The sequence below is a fragment of the Symphalangus syndactylus genome, chromosome 6, assembly GCF_028878055.3.
Source record: "Symphalangus syndactylus isolate Jambi chromosome 6, NHGRI_mSymSyn1-v2.1_pri, whole genome shotgun sequence".
NCBI lineage: Eukaryota > Metazoa > Chordata > Mammalia > Primates > Hylobatidae > Symphalangus > Symphalangus syndactylus.
Window position 1 is genome coordinate 23,292,193 of NC_072428.2, and position 21,280 is coordinate 23,313,472.

The window sequence follows — 21,280 nt, forward strand, 5'->3', positions numbered from 1 at the left end:
GTTTGGTTTTTTGTCCTTGCAACAGTTTGCTAAGAATGATGGTTTCCAGCTTCATCCGTGTCCCTACAAAGGACATGAACTCATCCTTTTTTATGGCTGCATAGTATTCCATGGTGTATATGTGCCACATTTTCTTAATCCAGTCTATCATTGATGGACATTTGGGTTGGTTCCAAGTCTTTGCTATTGTGAATAGTGCTGCAGTGAACATATGTGTGCATGTGTCTTTATAGCAGCATTATTTATAATCCTTTGGGTATATACTCAGTAATGGAATGGCTGGGTCAAATGGTATTTCTAGTTCTAGATCCTTGAGGAATCACCACACTGTCTTCCACAATGGTTGAACTAGTTTACAGTCCCACCAACAGTGTAAAAGTGTTCCTGTTTCTCCACATCCTCTCCAGCACCTGTTGTTTCCTGACTTTTTAATGATCGCCATTCTAACTGGAGCACACACATACTTTAATTGCTTAAGAAAATTGGAAAATTGCCAGGCGTGGTGGCTCATGCCTATAATCCCAGCACTTTGGGAGGCCGAGGCTAGCGGATCACCTGAGGTCGGGAGTTCAAGACCAGCCTGACCAACATGTAGAAACTTCATCTCTACTAAAAATACAAAATTAGCCAGGCGTGGTGGTGCATGCCTGCAATCCCAGCTACTCGGGAGGCCGAGGCAGGAGAATCACTTGAACCCAGGCGGTGGAGGTTGCAGTGAGCTGAGATCGCGCCATTGCACTCTACCCTGGGCAACAGGAGCGAAACTCCATCTCAAAAAAAAAAAAAAAATTGGAAAATTGTCCAGGGCATGGAGCATATTTTAACCTCTTGGACTTCTTTTAGCATTTGTGCATTGCTGGGCAAATAGTAGATGCTCTGATTGTCCCCATCAAAATACAGAGCTTTAAAAAATATCAGTTTCCTACTTTTTAAAGTTTAAAGTTCAGGAACTTCTAATAGAAAAAGTTCTTTTAAAAATCAGAACTGGGTGAGGTGGCTCATGCCTATAATCCCGGCACTTTGTGAAGTCGAAGCACGTGGATTGCTTGAATCCAGGAGTTTGAGACCAGCCTGGGTAACATGGCGAAACCCCATCGCTACAAAAAATTAGCAAGGCATGGTGGTGTGCGCCTGTAGATCCAACTACTTGGGAGGCTGAGGTGGGAGGATCGCTTGAGCCCAGGGAGGTGAAGGTTGCAGTAAGCCAAGATCGCACTACTGCACTCCAGCCTGCGGGACAGAATGAGACCCTGTCTCAAAAAAAACAAAAACAAAAACCCTTTCATAACTAACAAGTATCACAATCACACACTTTATGACGTGAAAGGAAATTTCTTTCATCCCTTTCTGATTAATCAGTGCACAGCTGCAAAGACTTTGGCCTTTTTTGTTTTCAGTGCCATAAAACTACCAGCAACATACACCCAAGCTGTAATCTTTGCATAGTATTTTTTATTTTCACTTACAGACTGCTTTAAAACCACTTTTATTGATTATTTCACCAACAAGTATGTCAAGTCAGTATATGTTTAGCATATGGGAAAAACTTCACTTGATCTAAGCTTGTCTAAGATCAAACTTGTCTAAACCTATCAAGAGGTAGGAAACAGAGCAGAAAGTTTATGATTCACTAGTCTGTTCTGGTGCAATCCAAAATTCACCCAAAAAAATTTTTAAAAAACCACCAACCCACTTCCCGTTTCTGTGGCACTGTAAAACAGTGATGAGTAAAAACTCTTCCATAGTTTTTTAACTTTGTTATTAAGATGGCAATATAATATCATCCTTTCACTATTAAAACATCCAAATTGTAATCTTTAAATTTCCATCTCAAATTTTTGCTAACTGAAATTTCAGGCTCAGGCCAGGCGCAGTGATTCATGCCTGTAATCCCGGCACTTTGGGAGGCCGAGGCGGGTGGATCACCTGAGGTCAGGAGTTCAAGACCAACCTGGCCAACATGGCAAAACCCCGTCTCTACTAAAAAATGCAAAAATTAGCCAAATGTGGTGGTGGATGCCTGTAATCCCAGCTGTTCGGGAGGCTGAGGCAGGGAGAATTGCTTCAACCTAGGAGGCAGAGGTTGCAGTGAGCCGAGATCGAGCCACTGCACTCCAGCCTGGGCGACAGAGCAAGACTGTGTCTCAAAAAAAAAAAAAAAAACAAAAAAAAACAGAAACAAAACAAACAAACACAAAATTAGGCTTATACCCTAATCAAGGCTCACCCTACCAAAAATTGTCATAGTAGTAGACTATTTGAGTTTAGGAAACTTACCCCTCTCATATACACTCCCAATTTTGGTGCCAAATGGCAGGGCAACTGGGCACTGAAAACAGAAGGGAATAAAGCCTGCTTTCTAGAAAGGATGATACATAGCAAGATTTTCCTCCATCAAATAAATTTTGAGCAATAGTACATTACATGATGGATGTATTTGGAAGGGCAAAGGAAGACTTGATACTAGCCTTGAGGCTGACTTTTTTATTTTTATATCTTTACCTTTTTTTTTTTTTATTGAGACAAGGTCTTGCTCTGTCACTCAGGTTGGAGTGTAGTGGTGTGAACACGGCTCACTGCAGCCTTAACCTCCCCAGCTGCAGCTCAAGTGATCGTCCCACCTCAGCCACTCGAGTAGCTGTAGTCACGCCTGTGGTAGTGCACCACCATGCCTGGCTAAATTTTTAAAAATTTTTTGCAGAAAAGAGATCTCACTTTGTTGCCCAGGCTTTCAATATTAAATATACACCACACTGAAAATATTCTCTTCTGTCCCTTAAGAAAGAAGATTTTTCTCAGAGATAGTTTGCATTATTTGGTACACATTTGTTCAAATGACTGCATTTCAACAGGTTTACATACATCTGCTTATAATTTGGAAGACACAATTTAGATTTGGATGTCCTTATGATGGCCTTTTAGATGGACTCAAAGACCCTGGGTCTATGAAAACTTTAGAAATACTCTAAAAAACACATTCAAAAAGAAAGTTTTCTAATGATAGTGTGTATAGAAGCCATTAAAAATGTAGATTTCTGTCACCCACACTGTGTTCTGATTTACTACTTCTGGGGTGGAAACCCTGAGAATCTCTGTTGTTTTCTCTTCCATTGTGATAAAATACACAAATTTGCATCTTTTTTTTTTCTGTTTTTGAGACAGAGTTTCATTCTGTCTTCCAGGCCAGACTGCAGTGGCTTGATCACAGTTCACTGCAGCCTCAACCTTCCAGGCTGAAGTGATCTTCCCACCTTCGCCTCCCAAGTAGCTGAGACTACAGTCACGTACCACCATGCCTGGCTATTTTTTTCTAGTCTTTTCAACCTTTTATAGAGACAAGTTCTTGCTCCGTTGCCTAGGCTGGTCTTGAACTTCTAGGCTCAAGAGATCTTCCCCCTTGGCCTCCCAAAGTGCATGAGCCACTGTGCCTGGTCTGCATCTTTTTTTTTTCTTTTTTGAGACCGTGTCTGGTTCTGTTGCCCAGGCTAGAGTGCAGTGGTGTGATCTTGGCTCACTGCCACACCTCTGCCTCCCAGGCTGAAGCCATCCTCCCACCTCAGCCTCCGGAGTAAAATTAGCCTGACTAATTTTTGTATTTTTTATAGAGACAGGGTGTCACTTTGTTGCCCCTGTTGGTCTTGAACTCCTGAGCTCAAGCAATTATATGAGGGGTAACTGCCTTGGCCTCCTAAAGTGCTGGGATTATAGGCATGAGCCACAGCGCCTGGCCCCTGCATCACTTTTTTTTTTCCCTGAGATGGAGTCTTGCTCTGTTGCCCAGGCTGGAGTGCAGTGGCACGATCTCAGCCCCCTGTAACCTCCATCTCCCAGGTTTAAGTGATTCTCCTGTCTCAGCCTCCCGAGTAGCTGGGATTACAGGTATGCACCACCACGCCCAGCTAATTTTTGTATTTTTGGTAGAGACAGCGTTTCACATGTTGGCCAGGCTGGTCTCGAACCCGCCCACCTTGGCCTCCCAAAGTGCTGGGATTACAGGTGTGAGCCACCACACCTGGCCCTGCCCCCCTCCCCGCCCCACATCATTTTTAACATACACTGCAGATGATTACAGTACAGAATTTCAAAGAAGCACATTTTGAGGGATATTCCTCTTACACCTGATAAAGTTTCCTTTTACCTAATAAGGATTTTTTTCACAAAATGTAAATTCCAAGACAGGAGAGATTTTTATCTTTTCTCTTCACTGTTATATCCTTAGTAGTTATTAGTTCAGAATCTGGTTCATAATTGGCTCGCAATAATTTTTGTGAATGCCTGAATAAATAATTTATTTTAGATACAGTAAGTTTCAATTAAAAAAATTTCAAATATACAGTTTTCTGTATACTATATATTTATTTGATATAATGGTATATCCTAAGTTTTCTTTAGAAAGAAGCATAAAATCTTTAGTGTTAATTTCTGTACACGTTTACTTGGATATTTAAATCATAGAAGACTGAAGAATAAATTTGTCTTAATAATGAATTACCCCTCATATAATTTCGAATACAAGACTTTAAAAGTTTTTTTATTCATTTGAATCTATGGGTGCTATGGAAGAATTAGAATAAATCATATTCACCATAGGTATTTTGCACAAGTATTCCAGTTATCCATGGTCTACCCCCTTTGACTTTTGTATAAGTCATAAATGAATAATGACCCTTCTCATGGTGTACATTAAAGGGCTGTTTTACTCTTTTGTTTTACACAAGCTTCAATTAATTACAAACTAATAGATATGATGACCAATATTTACAACATAATGTCTACAGTAAAGTTCTGTGACATTTTGAGCTTACTAATAAATAAACTATGACAATTGTAATTTTATTGAGGCCCCCAGAATTTGGCTTAGATCAACTATTTTCTCTTTTACAAATGGAGTTTCTGCTTTTCCCCTTACAAAATAGATATAGCTTTATTTTTCTTTTGAGCTAACATGTAAAGTCTGAAAAATTACTACTGAATATTTAAAGCTACAAAAATTTTTTAAAATTTCAGATACTGATTTATTTATTTGAGACAGGGTCTCCCTCTGTCACCCAGGCTGGAGTATGTGGCAGGATAATAGCTTGCTGCAGCCTTGAACACCCGGGCTCAAGCAGTCCTCCCAATGATGCCTCCCAAGTAGCTAGGACTACGGGCATGCACCACCACACCCAGCTAACTTTTTAAAAAATTTTTTGTAGAGACAGGGTCTCACTATGTTGGCCAGGCTGGTCTTGAACTCCTGAGCCCAAGGAATCCTCCTACCTTGGCATCCCAAAGTGCTGGGATGACGAGTGTGAACCACTGTGCCTGGCCCGTAGGTATTTGATTTCCCTTAAAAAAAAAAAAAAAGAGAGACCAGGCACATGGCTCACATCTGTAATTCTGGCACTTTGGGAGGGTGAGGTGGGTGGATCACTTAAGCCAGAAGCTTTAGGCCAGCCTGGCCAACATAGTGAAACCCCATGTCTACTAAAAATTCAAAAATTAGCTGGGCGTGGTGGTGCGCACCCATAATCCAAGCAATTCAGGAGGATGAGACACAAGAATCCCTTGAACCCGGGAGGTGGAGGTGGCAGTGAGCTGAGATCATGCCACTGCACTTCTGTCTGGGCAACAGAGCAAGATGCTGTCTCAAAAAAAAAAAAAAGAAAAAGAAGAAGAAGAAGAATTTGAGTTACTGTTAATAAATTGTCCAACAGTCAATATCCAGTCAAGAATAGCCATAGTTCTACAGTGAGCCGTGATCACACCATTGCACTCTAGCCTGGGCAAAGAGCAAGACCCTATTTCAAAAACAAACATGCAAACAAACAAAAAACAGAATAACTATAGTTGAGAGACATAGCCACAAACTCAGAGCTGAGTACTTGGCTTCCAGAACATGATTCTGAGTATTTCTTTTATCTTACTGGTTGTTATTTCTTGGTCTCCTTTCCTTTGACATCTCCTCTTCTCCCTGCCTAGTAATGTTGAAGCGTCCCAGGGCTCAGTCTTTTGTCCTCTATTCACTCCCTCAGTGATCTTATTCAGTCTTGTGGTTTTTAAAACCGGCTGGATATGGTGGCCCATGACTCTAATCCCAACACTTTGGAGTCTGAGGCAGGAGGATCACTTGAGGCTGGAAGTTTGAGATCAGCCTGAGCGACAAAGTATGACCCTGTCTCTACAAAAAAATAAAAAGTTAGCCATGCAGTCTGGGGAACATGTCAAAACCCATCTCTACTAAAAATAAAAAGTTCTCTGAGCATGGTTGCATGCACCTGTAGTCCCAGCTACTTGGGAGGCTGAGGTAAAAGGATTGCTTGAGCCCAGGAGATAGAGGCTGCAATGAGCCATGATCGTGCCACTGCACGCCAGCCTGGGTGACAGAGTGAGACCCAGTCTCAACCAATCAATCAAAATATTTGAAGACTCCCAAAATTATATCTGTACTCTAAACCTTTCTTTGAACTTCACCCTCATTTATCCTACTGCCAACTCCACTACATCTCCACTTGGATGGCCAGTAGGCACCCCAAACTTAACATGGTCCCACACTGAACTACTTCTCTTTCCCTTCTAGGTCTGCTCCACAGGAAACTTTCTCCAGCTCAGTTAAAGGCAGCTTCCACTAGTAGTTCAGGCAAAAAACTTGGAGTTATTCTTGATTCCTCTCTTTCTCTCATACCCTCCACCCAGTTCATGAGGAATCTGACCATGTCCCACAACCTGTATTCCTACCACCCTGGCCTAAGTAACAGTCACCTCTTACCCGGATTACTGCAGTACCTTCCTAATTGGTCTTCTTGCTTTTTTTCCTCTTTGCGCCACCGTTTTTAGTTTCCTAACAAAGCAGCAAGCATAGTCCTTAAAACATAAGTCATGGAGACCGTCCTGGGCCACATGGCGAAGCCCCATCTCTACAAGAAAGACAACAATTAGCTGGGCATGTTGGTGTACGCCTGTAGTTCCGGCTGCTTGGGAGACCGAGGTGGGAGGGTCACTTGAGCCCTGCAGGTGGAGGCTGGAGTCAGCCATGATTGCCAGCCTGGGCAACAGAGTGAGAACTTGTCTCAAAAAAGCAAAACAAAACAAAACAAAAAAATAAGTCAGATTATTATTCTTTTTGGTTCAAAACCCAGCAAAGACTGCCTAACTCTACCCTTACCTCATTCCATTCCAGCCACATTAGCTTCCTTGCTATCTGTTAACACCTCAGGCACACATTCCTACCTTTAGGGCCTCCAGACATCTGTTCATTCTGCCTTAAATTTTCTTTCTACCAATAACCATGGCTAACTCATATTCTTCAAATCCTGGTTCAAATGTCACCTTATCAATGAGGACTTCCTTAAGAATGCTATGTAAATATTGCAACCATGATCCCACCTCCCACAGCTACCTCTCAGCACTCCAGATACTCCGTATCCTGGTCTTTTTCTCTTTTCCACGTTTCTTATCCCTTTCAATACATATACTGGCTTAAAAAAAGTATCATATCTATTTTTTACTGTCTGTGCTCTCCCTCTCCCAATATAATCTCCATGTGGTCAAGACTCATTGACATATCCCAAGCAGCTAGAACAGTGCCTGGCATACAGTAGGCATGCAATGAATCTTTGATGCAATAAGGAATGAAAAGCAGATGATTTTCCCTTTGCTACCAGGATTTCTTACATTGCAGAATTGTCCCACAAGTTCCATTTTGAGTGTTTTTTCTTTCTTTCTTGAAAGAGAAGAGGTCTATGCAAGTCTAATTTTGCTTAAAAACAGGAGAAAGAGATCCTCCTTGGGTCCCCACATTATACATTGTTGTGTTGTTGAGTACCTTCTCTCAGATCTTTGGCCAGAGAGCACATTGGCATACAGGTCTACAGTCTAACGTCCTCAGAGTTTCTTTCTTATGTTTGGTAAAATCTCTTATCAGGATCAGCTTTCCAGCTTTTCATGTGGTCCAGCTTTCACTCATATATATGGTGTTTTCATTGTCTTTCCTGTTGTAATTTCCTCCTGGGTGAGGAAACACCCTCTCACCTGTTGGCTGGTGTTTGATGTGGGCATGCTTAGACTCAGGTCTTCCAACTCCTGTGACTTTCAAAGGTCTTTTGAGTTTGGAGAGGGTGTGTCAGTTGGACTGCTCCCTAAAGTCGTGTGACCTATCCTTTCTGCCTCTCATTATTCCTCTAAGTCAGGGGTTGATAGTTAGATTCTGTCAAATCTCCTATATTTACTTACCATACAAATATCCTGCTTTCTTTGGAAGAGAAGTTAAACATCAGATCTGGTGTCTTTCTTCACTCTGGTGTGATTCAATACTCTGTTTAGCAGACATTTTAAAATTTGGAGCATTTGGTTGACATCCTCTTTATTGATGCAGATTTTTTCCCCTTTGTTTATAAGTTCCTTTGGCCTTTTCAGTTGTAGTTTGGCAGGGGCCAGTTATAAGTTGGTACTTGGAAATCCTGAGGTATGTACTGCCAATAATTCCTGGTAGGCATGCGTTCGAAAGTTTTCCATCTCTTCTGCACTTAGGAATAAGTTCTCTAAGTGTTTTCAGTATGCAGGTAGATTGGGGGCTGCTGGAATAGATGATCAGTGAGACTTACATGAGGGTTTAGAGGAAAGGTGAAATCTTGCAGTAGTAATAACTACACCTGAGAACCCTTAAGCAGCATCCTCAATGCGTCACTATTTAGCTGTTTTTTTTTTTCCTGGAAATTCTTTTTGTTTTTTTTTGTGTTTTTTGTTTGTTTGTTTGTTTGTTTTTTTGCCAAAGCCTAAAGGCATTACCCAAAATATCAAGATACTGCAGATACCTGGTTATCTTCACTGCTTGTGAGGTGTTTCAAATTAGATTTTTGTTCCTTGTAATTTTTCAGTGTTTCAAGGGAACCATTTTTTCTAGGATTTACTGTCTATTACTATAATTTCATGAGATCCTTATATGGGGTCTAATCATTTATGCATTCAAAAAATATTTATTGAGGTCTTATAATGTGCCAGATACCAGAGGTGGATTCAGGTTCTGTGGAGCCTGAAACTTACTGCAAGTTTGTGGGCCATCTTTGGAAAAAGAAGAAAGGTTGGTCTGGTGGGAGTGGCTTATCAGAACTTATTAACATTAGTGTTACTAAAATTGGTTTACAGCCCCCCACTGCTAAATTTGACTGGCTTTTAAAAAATTAAAAAACAAAAATAAGGAAGGGAAGGGAGAAAAAAAAAGAGGGGAAGAGGGGGAGGGGCAAGAGAGGACTATGAAAACATATGAAAATGGTAGCAGTGGTGATAAAAGTACAAATTCAAAATTAGGTACAGACTTATGCTTCTAGGAAGATGTAATAGAAATACATTTCCCCATTCCTTCTACTAAGTACAACTAAAAACCCTAGTTACTATCTATAAAACAAACATACCTGGACTCTGAATGATGGAGAAGAGAAGACAGACCGACTAGGGGCCTTGGGACCCGAGAATGACGTGGTGATGAGTTTTCTTTTTACCTTATATATCCAGACAAAGCTGAAGAAGCCAGCAACCTGAAAACACCAATGGGCGCAGACAGAAGAACCTGCTTGCTCCAGCCAGAGATGTATGAGGACTTGAAGGTAAGAGGATTGTTTCTAGTCCTGGCTCTGCCATTAACAAATGGTAACTTGGTAAATAACTCTTTCTCCAGCTCTCCATGGTCAGCCAGCATTATGATTGAAAGTTGGGAAAGGAAAGGAGTTGTGTTTTAAGCAAATTTTAAGAGTTTACTTTTTATTGCTTAATATAGAAATAATTGCATATTGTAGAACATTCGAAATGAAAGAAATGCATAATGAAAAATTTCAGGGCCGGGCCCGGTGGCTCACGCCTGTAATGCCAGCACTTTGGAAGGCCAAGGCGGGCAGATCACAAGGTCAAGAGATCGAGATCAGACTAGCCAACATGGTGAAACCCTGTCTTTACTAAAAATACAAAAATTAGCTGGGTGTGGTGGTGGGTGCCTGTAATCCCAGCTACTCAGGAGGCTGAAGCAGGGGAATCACTTGAACCCGGGAGGCGGAGGTTGCAGTGAGCTGAGATTGTGCCACTGCACTCCAGCCTAGTGACAGAGCAAGATTCCATCTCAAAAAAAAAGAAAAGAAAAAATAAAAATTTCACTGTTTAGAATATTTAGAAGCAAGCATTATTAACATTTAAGGCATTAAAAATATTCTTTAAATGATGTGTTATGCAATTGAGGTCATACTGTATATAAAATTTTGCATTTACATTTTTTGCTTAATGCTAGAACATATTACAAACTTTTTAATAAAACATTTTTATAGGCTAGGCATTCTTTTATCACATAAATATACTGAAATTCACTTAACCATTTAAATAAATATATATATTTTTTTCAGAGTAACTCATATTAGCATTTTTGTGGTATTTAAATGCTTGTTACCTTTAGTTTACATTTCTTTGGGTCATTGACCAAAATATTTGACAAGGCCTTTGGAAATATAAATGGTCATTTGGATGTGTGAAATCAGGCATTCTTCGTATGTTTTTAGCTAAGGTCTGTAACTAACTATCTGTAGTGGTGGGATTTTAATAAATGGCATAAATAATTAAGACAGCCTAATAGAAGTAAATTAAGTAAATATTAAAAAGAAACTTATAAATTAGGACTTGGACAGTTTTGGATTGGAACTGCAATTTTGCTTCCTTTGTAAATCTTGTTTTCTGGTGTGTGTGTGTGTGTTATGAGACTGTAAGTGAAGCCTCCATGTAATGTGATTCCTCATAATTAAATAAACATTTATTGGGAAGCACTTCCAGAACGACAGAGTAAGGACTTCCAAAAACTTATTTCTCCATAAAAGCAATGAGATCACTGGCAAACATTCTCTAGTTTTTCAGAACTCTAGAAAAAACCAAAGACATTTAACAATCTGAGGAGTGCTTATTGAAGAAAAATGGCGAAATCTCAGACAGTGAGATTTGTAGCGTTTAACTTGCCCGATTTCAATCCTCCCCTCCCCAGCTCCATGGTAGTCTGGGTTTCAGCAATCTTGAAACCACAGTATCTGTGAAAAGCAGCAGCCTAGCAGCCGTGGCCTGAAATGGTTATATCAGTTGGGGCAAACAAGAAGCTGGCAAAAAAAAAAAAAACTTAAAAGGAAAATCTAGAGAATGAGATGTCCATAGGGGCTTTGAAAAACTCTGTGGGGCTAGTGGCCAAGATGGTGGATTAGAAGCAGCTGCGGTCCGCGGCACTCATGGGGAGGAATGAAAAGGGCAAGTGAATATGGCACCTTCAACTGAAATATTCAGGTACTCTCATTGAGACTGATCAGGGAAACAACTCAGGCAGGGTGGGGTGACGGCCCACCTGGGAGTGACACAGAGCCAAGGGAACCCTCACCCTCACCTGAGGGAAGTGATGAGTGATTGTGTGGCCCTGGGAAACCATGCTTCTCCCACAGATCTTTGCAACCTGTGGATCAGGAGATCCCCTCGTGAGCCCACACCACCAGGGCCTTGGGTCTGATACACAGAGCTGTGTGGCATCTCAACAGAGCAGCCACTCAGGCACACACAGAGACCCAGGAGTTTTATATACTCTGGCCCCAGGATCCCTGGCAAGGTGGGAGGCCTGTGCATATCCCTAGGAAGGGAGTTGAATCCGTGGAGCCAAGCAATGTAGTTCTGCGGGCCCCACTTCCACAACACCTCACAAGATAAGACCCACTGGCTTGAATTCCAGCCAGCCACTGGCAATAGGGTAGAGCCTGCCGGAGATGGAATAGAGCCCTCAGGGGGAGGGGCAGCCGCCATCTCTGCTGTTTGGTTGACTCAACCATTCCAGCCTGCGGGCTTTGGAGAGTCCAAACAGTCCGGACAAGCTCAGCTCAGCACAGCTGCTTTGTCAGATTGTGACCAGACTGCTTCTTTAAGCCGGACTCCAGTCCTTTTCTCTTCACTGGGTGAGACCTCCCAGTAGGGCCCTCCAACCAGCCCCACGCATTTTCTATGGACAGAGATCTGATCTCTCCCTGGGACAGAGTGCCTGTGGGAGGAGAGGGCCACCACCTAGGTTGTCTGGACGACTCAGCCATTCCAGCCTGCAGGCTTTGGAGAGTCCAAGATGATGGAGCAGAGGCAGTTCCCAGCACGACAAGGCTATCTTGTTGAAGTATGGCCAGAATGCTTCTTTAAGTGAGACGCTGATCCACTCCTCCTTATGGGCAGGTCCTCCCAGCCAGGGCCTCCAGCCACCTCTGCCCATGTTCTACTGCCAACCAAGCTCTAATTTCTCCCTGGGACAGAGTCCCTAGGGAGCAGGGCAGGCTGCCACCTTGGCTGTTTAGGTTTATCAGACAGTCCAGCCTATGGGCCTTGGAGAGCCCAAATCAATTGGGGACCAAAGGGATCTGCAACACAGCACAGTTGCTCTACCAAAAAGCAGCTAGACTGCTTCTTTAAGAGGGTCCCTTATCCCATTTCTCCTGACTGGGTGAGACCTCCAACTGGGGTCTCCAGCCACCTCCTATAGGCGCCTTCAGGCTGGCAACAGGTCAGTACCCCCTGGGATGAAGCTTCCAGAGGAAGGGGTAGGCAGCCATCTTTGCTATTTCACAGTCTTCACTGGTGATATCTCCAGGTACGGGAAAAACTGAGGCAACCAAGGTGTGGGGCAGATCCCCAGCAAATCACAGCAGCCCTATGGAAGAGTGGCCAGACTGTTAAAAGAAAAACAAAGAGAAAACCACAACAATAACGCCAGTTCCCACAAAAACCCCATGCAAAGGTCAGCAACCTCAAAGATTGAAGGTAGATAAGTCCACAAAGATTAGAAAGAATCAATGCAAATAGTCTGAAAATTCAAAAAGACAGAGTGTCCCTTTTCCTCCAAATGACCACAACACCTCTCCAGCAAGGGCTGAGAACTAGGCTGAGGCTGAGATGACTGAAATGACAAAAGGAGGCTTCAGTATGTGGATAAAAATGAACTTCACTGAGCTAAAGGAGCATGTTGTAACCCAATACCAGGAAGCTAAGACTCATGATAAAACAATGCAGAAGCTGACAGCCAAAATAGCCAGTTTAAAGAGAAACATAACTGACCCGACAGAGCTGAAAAAAATACTACAAGAACTTCACAATGCAATCACAAGTATTAATAGCAGAATAGACCAAGCAGAGGAAAGAATCCGAGAGCTTGAAGACCATCTTTCTGAAATAAGACAGGCAGACATGAATAGAGAAAAAAGAATGAAAAGGAATGAACAAAACCTCCAAGAAATATGGGATTATGTAAAGAGATCGAACCTATAACGGATTGGGGTACTTGAAAGAGACAGGAAGAATGGAACCAATTTGGAAAACATACTTCAGGATATCATCTGGGAGAACTTCCCCAACCCAGCAAGATAAACCAACATTCAAATCCAGGAAATGCAGAGAACCCCAGTAAGATAAGATACTCCACAAGAAGATCATCCTCAAGACATATAATCATCAGATTCTCCAAGATCTAAATGAAAGAAAAACTGTTAAGGGCAGCCAGAGAGAAAGGCCAGGTTACCTACAAAGGGAATCCTATCAAACTAACAGCAGACCTCTCAGTGAAAAGAGATTGGGGGCCAATATTCAACATTTTTAAAGAAAAGAATTTCCAGCCCAGAATTTCATATCTGGCCAAACTAAGCTTCATAGGCAAAGGAGAAAATGGGCTAAATGCCCCAGTCAAAAGACAGAGAGTGGTTATCTGGGCATGGTGGTGCGTGCCTATAGTCCCAGCTACTCAGTAGGCTGCGGCAGGGGAATCACTTGAACCCAGGAGGCAGGGGTTGCAGTGAGCTGAGATCATGCCACTGCACTCCAGCCTGGGTGCCAGAGCGAGACCCCAGACATAGAGTAGCAAGCTAGATAAAGAACCAAGACCCGGCTGGGTGCGGTGGCTCACCCCTGTAATCCCAGCACTTCGGGACACCGAGTTGGGTGATTGAGACCATCCTGGCTAACATGGTGAAACCCGGTCTCTACTAAAAATACAAAAAAATTATCTGGGCATGGTAGCAGGCACCTGTAGTCCCAGCTACTTGGGAGGCTGAGGCAGGAGAATGGCATGAACCCGGGAGGTGGAGCTTGCAGTGAGCCGAGATCATGCCATTGCACTCCAGCATGGGCGACAAAGCAAAAAAAAAAAAAAAAGAAAAAAAAGAACCAAGACCCATCAGTATGCTGTCTTCAAGACACCCATCTCCCATGCAAAAACATACATAGGGATGGAGGAAAATGGAAAACAGAAAAAAGCAGATTGCAATCCTAGTTTCTGACAAAACAGACTCTAAACCAACAAAGATCAAAAAAGAAAAGACATAGAAGGGCATTACATAATAGAAAAGGGTTCAGTTCAACAAAAGAGTAACTATCCTAAATATATATGCACTCGATATAGGAGCACCCAGATTCATAAAGCAAGTTCTTAGAAATCTTCAAAGATTAGACTCATACACAATAATAGAGGGAGACTTTAACAAACCTGCCTGATAATATTAAACAGGTCATCAAGACAGAAAATTAACAGAGATATTCAGGACCTGAATCAAGTTGACCTGACAAATATCCACAGAACTCCCCACCCAAAAACAACAGAATATACATTCTTCTTATTGGTACATGGCACTTACTGTAAAATTGATCACATAATTGGAAGCAAAACAATCCTGAGCAAATGCAAAATAACTGAAATCATAACAGTCTCTCAGGACCAACGCTCAATCAAATTAGAACTCACAATTAAGAAATTCAGTCAAAACCACACAAGTACATGGAAATTGAACAACCTGCCCCTGAATGACTTTTGGATAAATAATGAAATTAAGGCAGAAATTAAGAAGTTCTTTGAAACTAATGAGAACAAAAAAACAATGTACCAGAATCTCTGGGACACAGCTAAAGCAGTGTTAAGAGGAAAATATATAGCACTAAATGACCACGTCGAAAAGCTAGAAAGATCTCAAGTGAACAACATAACATCACAACTAAGAGAACTAGAGGACCAAGAGCAAACAAACCCCAGAGCTAGCAGAAGACAAGAAATAACCAAGATGAGACCTGAGCTGAAGGAGATAGAGACATGAAAAGCCCTTTGAATAATAAAAAAATCCAGGAGCTGTTTTTCTGAAGAAAGTAATAAATAGATATACCGCTAGTTAGACTAATAAAGAAGAAAAGAGAGGGCCAGGCGTGGTGGCTCACACCTGTAATCCCAGCACTTTGGGAGGCCGAGGCGGGCAGATCACAAGGTCAAGAGATCGAGACCATTCTGGCCAACATGGTGAAACCCTGTCTCTACTAAAAGTACAAAAATTAGCTGGGCGTGGTGGTGCTCACCTGTAGTCCCAGCTACTCAGGAGGCTAAGGCAGGAGAATTGCTTGAACCCGGGAGGCGGAGGTTGCAGTGAGCCAAGATCTCGCCACTGCACTCCAGCCTGGCAACAGAGCATGATTCCATCTCAAAAAAAAAAAAAAAAAAAAGAAGGTTCAAATAAACACAATCAGAAATGATAAGGGGAATATCATCACTGACCCCACAGAAATATAAACAACCATCAGAGAAGACTATAAAGACCTCTGTGCACATAAGTTAGGAAATCTAGAAGAAATGGATAAATTCCTAGACACATACACCCTCCCAAGACTGAACCACAGAGAAATTGAATCACCAAATAGACCAATAACGAGTTCTGAAATTGAGGCAGTAATAAATAATCTACCAACCAAAAAAGCCCAGGACCAGATGGATTCACAGCTGAATTCTACCAGAGGCATAAAGAAGAGCTGGTACTATTTCTACTGAAACTATTCCAAAAAATTGAAAAGGAGGGACCCCTCCCTAACTCATTCTGTGGGACCAGCATCATCCTGATCCCAAAACCTAGCAGAGATGCAACAAAAAAAGAAAACTCCAGGCCAATATCCTTGATGAACATTGAAGCAGAAATTCTCAACAAAATACTGGCAAACTGAATCCAGCAGCACATCAAAAAGCTTATCCACCATGATCAAGTGGGCTTCATCCCCAGGATGCAAGGTTGGTTCAACATACGCAAATCAATAAATGTGATTCATCACATAAGCAGAACTAAAGACAAAAACCACATGATTATCTTAATAGATGCAGAAAAGGCCTTCGATAAAATTCAACATCCCTTCTTGTTAAAAACTTTCAATAAACTAGGTATTGAAGGAACATGCCTCAAAATAGTAAAACCCATATATGACAAACCCACAGCCACTATTATACTGAATAGGCTAAAGCTGGAAGCATTCCCCTTGAAAACTGGTACAAGACAAGGATGCCCTCTCTCACCACTCCCTTTAACATAGTGTTGGAAGTTGTAGCCAGAGCAATCAGGCAAGAGAAAGAAGTAAAGGATATTCAAGTAGGAAGAGAGGAAGTCAAACTAATTTGTTTGCAGATGATGTGATCCTATGTCTAGAAAACCCCATCATCTCATCCCAAAAGCTTCTTAAGCTGATAAGCAACTAAAGTAGAGTCTTGGGATACAAAATCAATGTGCAAAAATTGCTAGCATTCCTATACAGTAACAACAGGCAAGCCAAAAGCCAAATCACAGATGAACTCCCATTCAGAATTGTCACAAAAAGAAAAAAATACCTAGGAATACAGCTAACAAGAGAAGTGAAGGACCTTTTCAAGGAGAGCTACAAACCACTGCTCAAATAAATCAGAGATGACATAAACAAATGGAAAAACGTTCCACACTCATGGATAAGAAGAATCAGTAACATGAATATAGCCATACTGCTGAAAGCAATTTATAGATTCAATGCTATTCCCATTAAACTACCATTAACATTCTTCACAGAATAAGAAAAAAACTATTTTAAAATTTATATGGAACCAAAAAAGAGCCCAAATAGCCAAGGAAATCCTGAGCAAAAAGAACAAAACTGGAGGCATCGCATTACCCAACTTCAATTTATACTACAGGGCTACAGTAGCCAAAACAACATGGTACTGGTACAAGAACAGATACATAAACCAATGAAACAGAATAGAAAACCCAGAAATAAGACCATGCCCCTACAACCACCTGATCTTCAACAAACCTGACAAAAACAAGCAATGAGGAGAAGATTCCCTACTTAATAAATGGTGCTGGGAGAACTGGCTAGCCATATGCAAAAAACTGAAACTTGACCCCTTCCTTACACCACATTACAAAAATCAGCTCCAGATGGATTAAGGACTTAAATGTAAAATCAAAAACTATAAAAACCTTAGAAGAAAACCTAGGCAATGCACCATTCAGGATATGGCATGGGCAAAGATTTCATGATGAAGATGCCAAAAGCAATTGCAACAAAAGCAAAAATTGACAAAATCTAATTAAAGAGCTTCTGCACAGCAAAAGAAACCATCAACAGAGTAAACAGCCTACAGAATGGGAGAAAATTTCTGCAATCTATCCATCTGACAAAGGTCTAATATCGAGCATCTATAAGGAACTTAAACAAATTTACAAGAAAAAACAACCCCATTAAAAAGTGGGCAAAAGACACGAACAGACACTTCTCAAAAGAGGACATACATGCATCCAACAAACATGAAAAAAAGCTCAACATCACTACTTATTAGGGAAATATTAATCAAAGCCATAAGATACCATCTCATACCAGTCAGAATGCCTACTATTAGAAAGTCAAAAAGACAACAGATGCTGGTGAGGTTGTGGAGAAAAAGGAACACTTTTACACTGTTGGTGGAAGCGTAAATTGGTTCAACCATTGTGGAAGACAGTGTGGTGATTCCTCAAAGACCTACAGGTAGAAATACCATTTGACCCAGCAATTCATTACTTGGTATATACCTAAAGGATTATAAATCATTCTATTATAAAGATACATGGATGTGTATGTTCATTGCAGTACTATTCACAATAGCAAAGACATGAAATCAACCTAAATGCCCATCAATGAGACTGAATAAAGAAAATGTGGTACATATACCCCATGGAATACTTTGCAGCCAGAAAAGGAACAAGATCTCGTCCTTTGAAGATCACACAGGTGGAGCTGGAAGCCTTTATCCTCAGCAAATGAACACAGGAAGACAAAACCAAATACCACGTTTTCACTTATAAGTGGGAGCTGAATGATGAGGACACACGGACACATGGGGGGCAAACAACACTCACTGGGGCTTGTTGGAGGGTGGGTGGTGAAAGGAGGGAGAGCATCAGGAAGAATAGCTAATGGATGCTAGGCTTAATACCTAGGTGATGGGATGATCTGTGCACAAACCAGCATGGCACACATTTACCTAACCTGTACATCCTGTACATGTACCCCTGAACTTAAAATAAAAGTTGGACATAAGAAGAAAAAACCTCTGTGGCTCATGCCTGTAATCACAGCACTTTGGGAGATCAAGGTGGGAGGATCGCTTGAATCCAGGAATTCGAGACAGCCTGAGTAACATGGCGAAACCCATCTGTACTAAAAATACAAAAAATTAGCTGTAGTGGTACACACCTGTAGTCCCGGCTACCTGGGAAGCTGAGATGGGAGAATCACTTGAACCCTGGAGATCAAGGCTGCAGTGAGCTGAAGTTGCAGCTACTACACTCTAGCCTGGGCAATAGGAGTGAGACCCTGTCTCAACAACAACAATAACAACAACAGGAAAAACTGAAATATTCTGGAGATATAGAAGGCCATGTGCATTTGCACACTGTACACATGTCCAGAAAAAAACCTGAGAAAGTTCTAATCTCTCACCTCTGGCTGACTTGTAGGTGCTGCAGAAGCAGGAAGTGAAGATGAAGGCAGAGTTATAAATTGCCAAAGCATTGATAGCGTGCCCAAACACACATAGAGATCCTTGGTAAAGGGCAGAAGACTTATTGGTTCAAAGCATTTAAGGAAATGTCTGTGCAATCATTAGCTGGTCACTAAGCTAAATGAGCAAAGACTTCAGTGGCCACACATGGTAAATACTACAAACTTTATAGAATTATACCAGGGAAGTTACTAAACAAATAGCAGCAGCAACCAGAACAAACTACAGCAAAACCTGGCTTGGGGTGGGTATATATCCAGATTTACCACATTATAGTGCTTAAAATATTTAATTATCAACAAAAATTAAGACATGCAAAGAAATAAGAAAGGAGAACAAATGTACAGGATAAAAATTACCACTAGAAACTGACCCTGAGGAAGCCCAAAGACTTCAATTCACCCATTATAAATATATTCATGGAATTAGAAGAAAAGATGTTTAAAGAATTAAAGGAATGTATGAGAACAATATCTTACATAATACAGGATATCAAGAAACAGAAATTATAAAATAGAGTTGGGGCTGGGCTCAGTGGCTCATGCCTGTAGTCCCAGCACTTTGGGAGGCTGAGGCAGGAGGATCACTTGAGGTCAGGAGTTTGAGACCAGCCTGGCCAACATGGTAAAACTCTGTCTCTACTGAAAATACAAAAATTAGCCGGGCGTGGTGAGGCGTGCCTGTAATCCCAGCCATTCAGGAGGCTGCGGCATGCGAATCACTTGAACCCAGGGGGCAGAGGCTGCAGTGAGCCGAGATCGCGCCACTGTACTCCAGCCTGGGCGACAGAGCAAGACTCTCTTAAAAAAAAAAGAGAGAGTTTGAAAGCATAGTAACTCAAGTGAAAAATTCACGAGAGGGACTCAACAGCATATTTGAGCTGGAAGAAGTAAAAATCAGCATACTTGAAGATTGATTGATTGAAATTATCCAGTATGAGGAATAGAAAGAAAAAGAAGAAAACGAGCAGAGCCTGAGAGACCTGTGGGACATCATCAGGTGTATGAAGATGCCCATAATGGGGTGGCCAGAAAGAGAGTAGAAAGGAGCTAAAAGAATATTTGAAGAAATAATGACAAGAATGCCATGCTGAATATTTTCCCCAAAATGTATGTGTTGGAAACTTAATTCCCAATGTACCAGTGTTTGGAGTGGGGGCTTAATGGGAGGTATTTAGATCATGAGGTCTCTGGCCTCATGAATGGATTAATGCCACTATAAAAAGGGTTTGTGGGAATAGGTTTACTTTCTTTCATTCTTTTGCCATGAAAAGACACGTTGTTCATATCAGCTTGCCCTCCACCTTCTTTCACGCTAAGGCACAGCAAGTAGGCTCTCAACAGTCACCAGATACAGGTACCTTGATCTTGGACTTCCTAGCCTCCAGAACTATGAGAAATAAATTTCTGTTGTTTATAAGCTACCCAGTCTGTGGTATTTTAATATAGCAGCTCAAAACAAAGACAAAATTCACCACAATTTGATGAAAAATGTGAATCAACACATTTAAAAAAACTCAGTACTAAGCTGGTTTTGGTCGTGTGTGTCTACAGTCCTAACTCCTCAGGATGCTGAGGTGGGAGAGTTTAAGACCAGCCTGGGGAACATAGCAAGATCCCATCTCTAAAAACAAAAACAATTGCATAAAGCAATAGTCAGTAATTATAAAACTGTGTTGATCTTGTTGCGTAAAGCAATAGTCAGTAGTTTTAAAACTGTGCTGATCTGCGTTGATGGACTTTCAATGTATAAAAATAGATTTTATATAACAATAGCACAAAGGAGGGGGAAGTGAACAAAGTGGAACTATGTTGGAGAAATGTTTTTATATATTATTTAAATGAAATTGGCATTAATCTGAACTAGGCTGTTTTAAGTTATGATGTTAATTATGATTTACAGATAAACCACAAAGAAAATAATTCAATAAATATATAGTTAAAAGCCCCAGGGAGTCAGGCATATGACTCAAACCTGTTATTTCAATGCTTTGGGAGGCTAAGGCAGGAGGATTGCTTGAGACCAGGAGTTTGTGACCAGCCTGAGCAACAGAGTGAGACCTTATCTCTACAAAATAAAAATAGAAATAAAAAATGGCTGGACATGTTAACATGTGCCTGTAGTCCTTGCTACTTGGGAGGCTGCTGAGGGGGCAGAATTATCTGAGTCCAAGAGTTTGAGGCTGCAGTGAGCTGATTGGGCCACTGCACTCCAGCCTGGGTGACAGATTGAGACCTTGTCTCAAAAACAAACATAAAACTCAGGGAATTAAGATGGTACACTAGAAAATCTATTTAGCACAAAAAAGGCAATAATGGAACATGGAAAAAGAAAAAAGCATAAACCTTTAGAAAACAAATAGCAAATGTCAGAAAGAAACCCTACTTTATTATAATGACATTAAACATGAATGGATTAAAAACTCTACTCAAAAGACAGAGATTGGCAGAATGGCTT

At 41.3% G+C, this 21,280-nt stretch overlaps 1 long non-coding RNA gene across 1 annotated transcript in view; it reads left to right on the forward strand.

The window, feature by feature from the left end:
* Positions 1 to 21,280, forward strand: part of LOC129484272 (uncharacterized) — a 75,369-nt gene that overhangs the window by 2,482 nt on the left and 51,607 nt on the right. Inside the window, exon 2 of the long non-coding RNA XR_008658397.2 lies at positions 9,490 to 9,581. This is a non-coding gene — a long non-coding RNA (uncharacterized lncRNA). The remainder of the gene's footprint in view (positions 1 to 9,489; positions 9,582 to 21,280) is intronic.